Source organism: Ascaphus truei, chromosome 5, assembly GCF_040206685.1.
Source record: "Ascaphus truei isolate aAscTru1 chromosome 5, aAscTru1.hap1, whole genome shotgun sequence".
Lineage (NCBI taxonomy): Eukaryota > Metazoa > Chordata > Amphibia > Anura > Ascaphidae > Ascaphus > Ascaphus truei.
In genome coordinates this window covers 180,905,708-180,914,448 of record NC_134487.1, presented here as the reverse complement: position 1 = coordinate 180,914,448, position 8,741 = coordinate 180,905,708, and the positions used below count along the sequence as shown (strand labels likewise).

Here is an 8,741-nt window from a genome sequence, read left to right as displayed (position 1 = left end):
ATAATAACACGCAGAGAGATATAATTACACACAGATATAATAATACGCAGAGGAATGCCATCCCACTGTCTCCGTACGTTCTTCCTACCTACCAATTCGATTGTAAGCTCCTCGGAGCAGGGACTCCTCTTCCTAAATGTTACTTTTATGTCTGAAGCACTTATTCCCATTATCTGTTATTTGTATTATTTGTTATTTATGACTGTCGCGTATTACTACTGTGAAGCGCTATGTACATTAATGGCGCGATATAAAGACATACAATACAATAAAGAGGTGTAAATGGCCTGGTCTCCCGTGACATTGATCATTAGCCTTCCTCTGTTTCTTTACCTGTTAGATACCTTTGTGGGGAATAAAATACATTACAGATCAGAGGGGCTTCCTGATTGCACATGTGCTTTGGCAGAAGTGTATATGTGACCCTATAAATCTCCCTCACACCCGGGCCTGGCAGTGTGACACTACTGCAGCGTCCTGTGTAACAATCACTGAGCTGTTAGCAATAGATACAACGGATAGAAAAGACACTACACATAGGTTGGATTAAAAAGAGAATTTTATTTAAATAATGCATCTCTCTGCTGGTAGGGGCCTGCAGCACATTGCAGAGCGATATAGTAACACGCAGAGCAATGCACTGCAGGCCCCTCCAGCAGCACAGTGATCCAGAGGAAGGCGAAACATAACCCCAGGTGTGTTGTGGGGGAAAAAAATTCCTTCCTGACCCCATTAAATGGCGATCGGATCATCCCTGGATCACTGCGCATCAATTACCCCACGCTCATTTTCTCCCCCGACACACACACAACCCCCCCCAAATACAGATAAAACCCAACCCCCCCAAATACATATAAACCCCAACTCCCCCAAATACATATAAACCCCAACTACCCCAAATACATATAAACCCCAACCCCCCCCCAATACATATAAACCCCAACCCCCCCAAATACATATAAACCCCAACCCCCCAAATACATATAAACCCCAACTCCCCCAAATACATATAAACCCCAACCCCCCCAAATACATATAAACACCAACCCCCCCAAATACATATAAACCCCAATCCCCCCAAATACATATAACCCCCAATCCCCCAAATACATATAAACCCCAACCCCCCCAAATACAGATAAACCCCAACCCCCCCAAATACATATAAACACCAACCCCCCCAAATACATATAAACACCAACCCCCCCAAATACATATAAACACCAACTCCCCCAAATACATATAACCCCCAACCCTCCCAAATACATCTAAACCCCAACCCCCAAATACATATAAACCCCAACCCCCCCAAATACATATAAACACCAACCCCCCCAAATACATATAACCCCCAACTCCCCCAAATATATATAACCCCCAACCCCCCAAATACATATAAACCCCAACCCCCCCAAATACATATAAACCCCAACCCCCCCAAATACATATAAACCCAACCCCCCCAAATACATATAAACCCCAACCCCCCCAAATACATATAAACACCAACCCCCCCAAATACATATAAACACCAACCCCCAAATACATATAAACCCCAACCCCCCCAAATACATATAAACCCCAACCCCCCCAAATACATATAAACCCCACCCCCCCCAAATACATATAAACCCCAACCCCCCCAAATACATATAAACCCCAACCCCCCCAAATACATATAAACCCCAACACCCCCCCAATACATATAAACCCCACCCCCCCAATACATATAAACCCCAACCCCCCAAATACATATAAACCCCAACCCCCCCAAATACATATAAACCCAACCCCCCCAATATATATAACCCCCAACCCCCCCAAATACATATAAACCCCAACACCCAACATATATACACACACACACACACACACACACACACACACACACACACACACACACACACACACACACACACACACACGTATACATATACACACATATATACACACACCACACACACATATATACATATACACACATATATATACATATACACACATATATACACACACACACACACATATATACATATACACACATATATACATATACACACACACACACACACACACATATATACATATACACACATGTATGCATATACACACATATATACACACACACACACACACACACACACACATACACACACACATATATACATATACACACATATATACATATACACACACACACACACACACACAAACACACACACACGGATGCCGGTGGGGGCGATGGGATTACAGCCGGTAGGAGCGAGGAGGAGGACAGGGCTGAGAGGGGAGAGGATGGGGACGAGAGATGGGGGAGAGGGAGACAAGCAAAAAAAGGAGGGGGGGGGGGCACAGTTTGTGATATAATTTTTTTTCTAAATATTTTTTAATGTGCCCCTTCCTGTCACTCAGCCCGTCCTGCAGCCCTCCTGCTATTGTCTGCCTCTCCAACGCTGCACCCATCTTCTCAGGGAACCCAGAATGCTCCTGTTCCCTGGCCCCTGTGCTGCACATGGCTGGGGTCTTCTGCCCAGCCATGGGAAGGGGAAGCAGCACTTCCCTGCAACCCTCTCCTCCTCTTCCTCCTCCCACACCGTACCCCCATCATCATCATCATCATCCGAATCATCATCATCCCTCGCCTCCTCTTCCTCCTCCCACACCGTACCCCCATCATCATCATCATCCGAATCATCATCATCCCTCGCCTCCTCTTCCTCCTCCCACACCGTACCCCCATCATCATCATCCGAATCATCATCATCCCTCGCCTCCCCTTCCTCCTCGCACAGCGTACCCCCATCATCATCATCATCATCATCCGAATCATCATCATCCCTCGCCTCCTCTTCCTCCTCCCACACCGTATCCCCATCATCATCATCATCCGAATCATCCGAATCATTATCATCCCTCGCCTCCTCTTCCTCCTCGCACACCGTACCCCCATCATCATCATCATCCGAATCATCATCATTCCACACCTCCACTTCCTCCTCCCACACCGTATCCCAATCATCATCATCCCACTCACACACCTCCCCGTCCTCATACACCCACTCCTCCTCCTGCGTAGATATGCTGGCTCCTGGGCTGCTGCCGGGCGATCCAGACGGTGAGAGTACGAACGGCTCCACCACAGTGTACTCCACCACCTCCTCCACCACAGTGTACTCCACCACCTCCTCCACCACAGTGTACTCCACCACCTCCTCCACCACAGTGTACTCCACCACCTCCTCCACCACTGTGTACTCCACCACCTCCTCCTCCCACACCCACTCCTCCTCCGGCGTAGATATGCTGGCTCCTGGGCTGCTGCCGGGCGATCCAGACGGTGAGAGAACGAACGGCTCCACCACCGTGTACTCCACCACCTGCAGGAGATACAAAGTGTTTGTAACCAGGGGCAGTGATACTCTGTATCGCAAGAGCTCCTGTGCCACATGGGGCAGGAAACGCATCGCCGAGCAAAATAACAAGCACAGCAAAGCCTTTGCTTGCCTCTCTGGCACTGAAGGGGTTAAATCACAGAACCATTTATACCATTTGAAAAATAATTGATAACCCGTGTGCATTGTACATCATTGTTTTGTCTGTTATTAGCGGATCCCTCGTTTTCCTGTCCTGTTCCCGCTGAAGATTTTGTTACATGATGCTGCAGATGGACATTAGCTGATGTGTCTCTATGGGAATCCCCTCTCCCGGTCACACAGTTACACTCGGCTATAAGAGGAGAAAGCTCTGCACCTCTTCCTCTGTCTCCTTTACATCTACAGCCTGAGAGTCCTCATCTTCTCTCCTCTGAGGACCGTTTCCCACTATACCCCTATCCCGAGTACCCCTAATACTCCCAGGCCCAGTACCCCCTAATACTCCCATCACCCGGCTCAATACCCCCTAATACTCCCATCACCCAGGCCCAGTACCCCGAATACTCCCATCACCCGGCTCAATACCCCCTAATACTCCCATCACCCAGGCCCAGTACCCCGAATACTCCCATCACCCAGCTCAATACCCCCTAATACTCCCTGGCTTGTTCCCCCTAATACTCTCAGGCCCAATACCCCCCACCCCAGGCTCAGTACCCCCTAATACTCCCATCACCCGGCTCAATACCCCCTAATACTCCCACCCCCAGGCCCAGTACCCCCTAATACTCCCATCACCCGGCTCAATACTCCCTAATACTCCCACCCCCCAGCCCAGTACCCCGAATACTCCCATCACCCGGCTCAATACCCCATAATACTCCCACCCCCAGGCCCAGTACCCCCTAATACTCCCTGGCTTGTACCCCCTAATACTCCCAGGCCCAATACCCCCTAATATCCCCCTCCCCAGGCTCAGTACCCCCTAATACTCCCATCCCCAGGCTCGGAACCCCCTAATACTCCCATTCCCAGGCTCGGAACCCCCTAATACTCCCATTCCCAGGCCCAGTACCCCCTAATACTCCCATCACCCGGCTCAATACCCCCTAATACTCCCACCTCCAGTACCCCCTAATACACCCTGGCTTGTACCCCCTAATACTCCCAGGCCCAATACCCCCTAATACCCTCCTCCCCAGGCCCAGTACTGCCAAATATCCCCCTCCCCAGGCTCACTACCCCCTAATACTCCCATTCCCAGGCTCGGAACCCCCTAATACTCCCAGGCCCAATACCCTCTAATACTCCCAGGCCTAATACCCCATAATACTCCTAGGCCCAATACCCCCTAATACCCTCCTCCCCAGACCCAGGACACCCAAATATCCCCCTCCCCAGGTCCAGTACTTCCTACTACCCCCCTCCCCAGTCCAAGTACCCCCTACATTCCCCTTCCCAGGCCCAATACCCCCTTATACTCCCCTCCTCAGGATCCCCTACATTCCCAGACCCACTACCCCCTGCATGCCCAGTACCCCCTTTCTCCCCCCCCCCCCAGGCCCAGTACCCCCTAATGCCTCCTCCTTAGACTCAGTATCCCCTCATACTCCCCAGGACATGCGAAACGGGAGAGCCCTGCAGGTGTGATCAGGGGAAGGGGAGGGCCTGGAAAGGGGGGGGGGCACTTCAGGGGGAGCCTTGGGAAGGGGCGGGCTGCGCGGGGGTGGGTGGGAGCTGGGGAACTCTGTTCGGGGGGGGCGCGGCTGGGGAAGGGGGGGGGCGCGGCTGGGGAAGGGGGGGGGGGGCGCGGCTGGGGAAGGGGGGGGGGGGCGCGGCTGGGGAAGGGGGGGGGGGGCGCGGCTGGGGAAGGGGGGGGGGCGCGGCTGGGGAAGGGGGGGGGTCTCTCCCATCCCATGAGACCTGTGGAAACATGACCCGGCTAACCTGCAGGAAGAGATCCCCAGCAGGTTCTGTATAATTATACTGTAAAGTGTTGCAGACTATCCTACTATCAGTGTCCTGTACAGCAGCTAATAGTATCGTATGTGCAGCTGATTCACAGCTCTGCCAGTCCCATTTACCTGAACATCGCCGGCGGGAGGAAGCTGGGGGACTACTTCCTCCTCTTGCTCTTCAGCTTTCCATGCCTGTGATACAGAGGATATAATGAGATGTATTCCTCACTCATACGCATTTCCTGCTGCTGTATGGGAGGTTTGAGGGTGGTGAACCCAAAATCCGTGAGGCTACACAGATAAACCGTTCTAATGGGAACATTCTCACTACAAACTGTAGTGTTACATGTGCTAGAAGTGTATACAGAGAGGGTGCGTGTGTAGTGAGAATGAAAGGGCGCACGTGTATATAACCATTAGTGTGTGTGTCGGAAAGTGTGTGTGTGTGTTACTGTCTGATTGTTACTGTGTGTGAGTGTGTATGTAACCGTTAGTGTGTGTGTGTGTCGGAAAGTGTGTGTGTTACTGTCTGATAGTTACTGTGTGTGAGTGTGTATGTAACCATTAGTGTGTGTGTGTGTGTCGGAATGAGTGTGTGTTACTGTCTGATAGTTACTGTGTGTGCGTGTGTTATAACCATTATTGTGAGTGTGTGGTATTGTCTGATAGTTACTTTGTGTGTTTGTAACCATTAGTGTGTGTGTGTTACTGTCTGATAGTTACTGTGTGTATGTGTGTTTGTAAAGCATAATGAGAAGTGTGAATTTGTGTTATATCACATAGTGTGGGTCTATGCTAAGCTGCCGTATTGTGGCTGTGTTTCTACAAGTGTATCAATCTGTTAGTGCGCATTTTAGTGTGAGTGCGAGAATATTACTGATTGTGCTTACTTTTTTAGGAGCAGGAATCTGCGTGTGTGTGTGTGTGTGTGTGTATATGTGTGTATATATATATATATATATATATATATATATATATATATATATATATATATATATATGTAGCCATGCATAATAATGACTGCATACATCTTCCCTGTTGGCAGTAAGTCCTGGTAAGTACAGGCCTGCCAACAGTAGTTATGGAGGTTTTCCCTCACACCCTGGTGTGGTGCCCTGTGTAAGGAAGGGAGTGGCTGTATGCTCTGAGTCCCTGGATAGTGACATCAGAGATGCGCCTGCCCCCTGAGGTATAAAGGGCACAGCACTGTCAGTTAGTTGTGGTTGGCCAGCAGTTGTATGAAGCAGCTGGTAAAATGTATGCTCCTGCATAATGGATTGGAGGAATACTTTTGTGACCCTAGTGCTGTAACTAGCGGTAGCAGAGTGACCAATCAAGTCTGTCTAAACCACACTGTGTCCAGGGACCTGGCGCAGGGGTGATATCCCTAGGAGAAAGGGAATCCCACTTCAATACGGGAGGGCGTACCTGGCAAAGGGACAGCACGACGAGATGTGCGGCTAGAGCCGGCAGCTGCATGGGGCAGTCTGCTACATCCCAAACCACAATAAAGATGCCATGTTCAAAGATACCCCCGCTGTGTGAGTGTGAAATTACTCTGCAGTGGCAGTCACCACCGAGAAGGAGTTCCTCACCAGGACCATCTCCCTGCGGAAGCATAGACCCTGATGAGGTGGAGGCGCTGCACATGAAGTAAGTTGGACTCGTAACCACTACCTCAGATACCTGTCCTGATGACATCCCCTAATACTATCAAGCGGGAGACTCAGGAGTCCTGTTACTTGCAGGTGCACCACCATACACGATCACGTAATGGGGACCGGTTAGACCACACGGGCCAAGGTGAGATTGGGGGGGTCTGACAAGGGGGTCCACCCGTTACACACATATATATATATATATATATATATATATATATATATATATATATAACCAAAACATTGCGCCGATAATATAAATATATATACACACACACATACTGTACACATACACACGTGTGTTTATGTATATATAGATATAAAAAGAAAAAGCAGGCACACCAGGGCTTTGCAAAAAATAAATATATACAATACTATTGAATAGAACTGATCAACGCTTTGGCTCTCTATGGGAGCCTCTAAACACACGGGGACCCCAGGTAGTCAGATCTCACCCCTATTTAATTCTGTTACATGCCACATCAGACTTTGTTTTGATGCATTCTAAGGTTGTCCTTTTATCAGATCTTACCCGGCGTCTCTCCATCTCGGGAAATGTTCGCTGCTTTAAAAATACAGTAGGATGATCCTCGCAATCTGAGACTCAAATACTTGGACAAAAAGTTGTGGATGTGTCCTGAAGATGAAAAATAAACCCCCTTGTTATAAATATGATCTAAATGAGCGGTGAAATGTCTGAAATCTCTGCTGCGTCTCAGAAGAAACTTACCTGTCAGATCCACACTGGATATGGCAGCAAGTGGTGGCACAGAACCCTGGCACAGAGCGGTGTGGCTGTAACCATGGAAGTCAGGTCGCAGGTAAACATGTATTTTTTGAAAATGGCCGTAGAATGCGAATGTGTCACATTCTGAGCTCAGCCCCTGAGCTGTCAGAGGTTTCCAGGTTGTGATAATGGGAGATCCATATACTGGGATGTGATAAGAGATATTATGGTCATTTAATACTGTGCCCCATAACCTGCTTTATATGAAGTATCATTTACACCAGTTAGTACAGATGCTAAATATTGGGAAATACGCTTCTGGCGACATTGCTACTTTTCTCTACAAATGTTCAATGAAAAAGTTGGATAAAACGTCTTGTGATTTTTCAAACTGCGGATAAAGTTTAAAAATAGCTGCCGAGGTTGGGGGCGGGGCTCACTGCAGGGGGTGGGGGCGGGGTTACCTGCAAAGGGTGGGGGTGGGTGTAGCTGCCGAGGTTCGGGGCAGGGCTAACTGCAGGGGGCGGGGTTACCTGCAGAGGGTGGGGGTGGGGTTACCTGCAGAGGTTGGGGGTGGGGCTAACTGAAGGGGGCGGGGTTACCTGCAGAGGGTGGGGGTGGGTTTAGCTGCCGAGGTTGGGGGTGGGGCTAACTGCAGGGGGCGGGGTTACCTGCAGAGGGTGGGGGTGGGTTTAGCTGCAAGGGGTGGGGGTGGGTTTAGCTGCAAGGGGTGGGGGTGGGTTTTGCTGCCGAGGTTGGGGGCGGGGCTCACTGCAGGGGGTGGGGGCGGGGTTACCTGCAGGGGGTGGGGTTACCTGCAGAGGGTGGGGGGGGGCACGGTTACCTGCAGAGGATGGGGGCGGTGTTTGCTGCAGAGGGGGGGGGGGGGGTTAGATGGAGAGGGTGGAGGGGGCGGGGCAAGCTGCAGAAGGTGGGGGGGTGGGGTTAGCTGAGAGGTTGGGGGCAGGGTTAGCTGCAGAGGGTGGGGGGGTAGGGTTAGCTGCAGAGGGTGGGGGGGTAGGGT

General features: G+C 50.3%; 1 long non-coding RNA gene across 1 annotated transcript; it reads right to left on the bottom strand.

Moving 5' to 3' along the window:
* Positions 1–3,288: 3,288 nt before the first annotated feature.
* On the bottom strand, positions 3,289–8,096 carry LOC142494510 (uncharacterized). The gene is made up of 4 exons (XR_012801497.1): positions 7,721–8,096; positions 7,523–7,627; positions 5,459–5,524; positions 3,289–3,377 (listed from the first exon to the last, which is right to left on the bottom strand). It is a non-coding gene; the product is annotated as an uncharacterized LOC142494510 (long non-coding RNA).
* Positions 8,097–8,741: the final 645 nt, after the last annotated feature.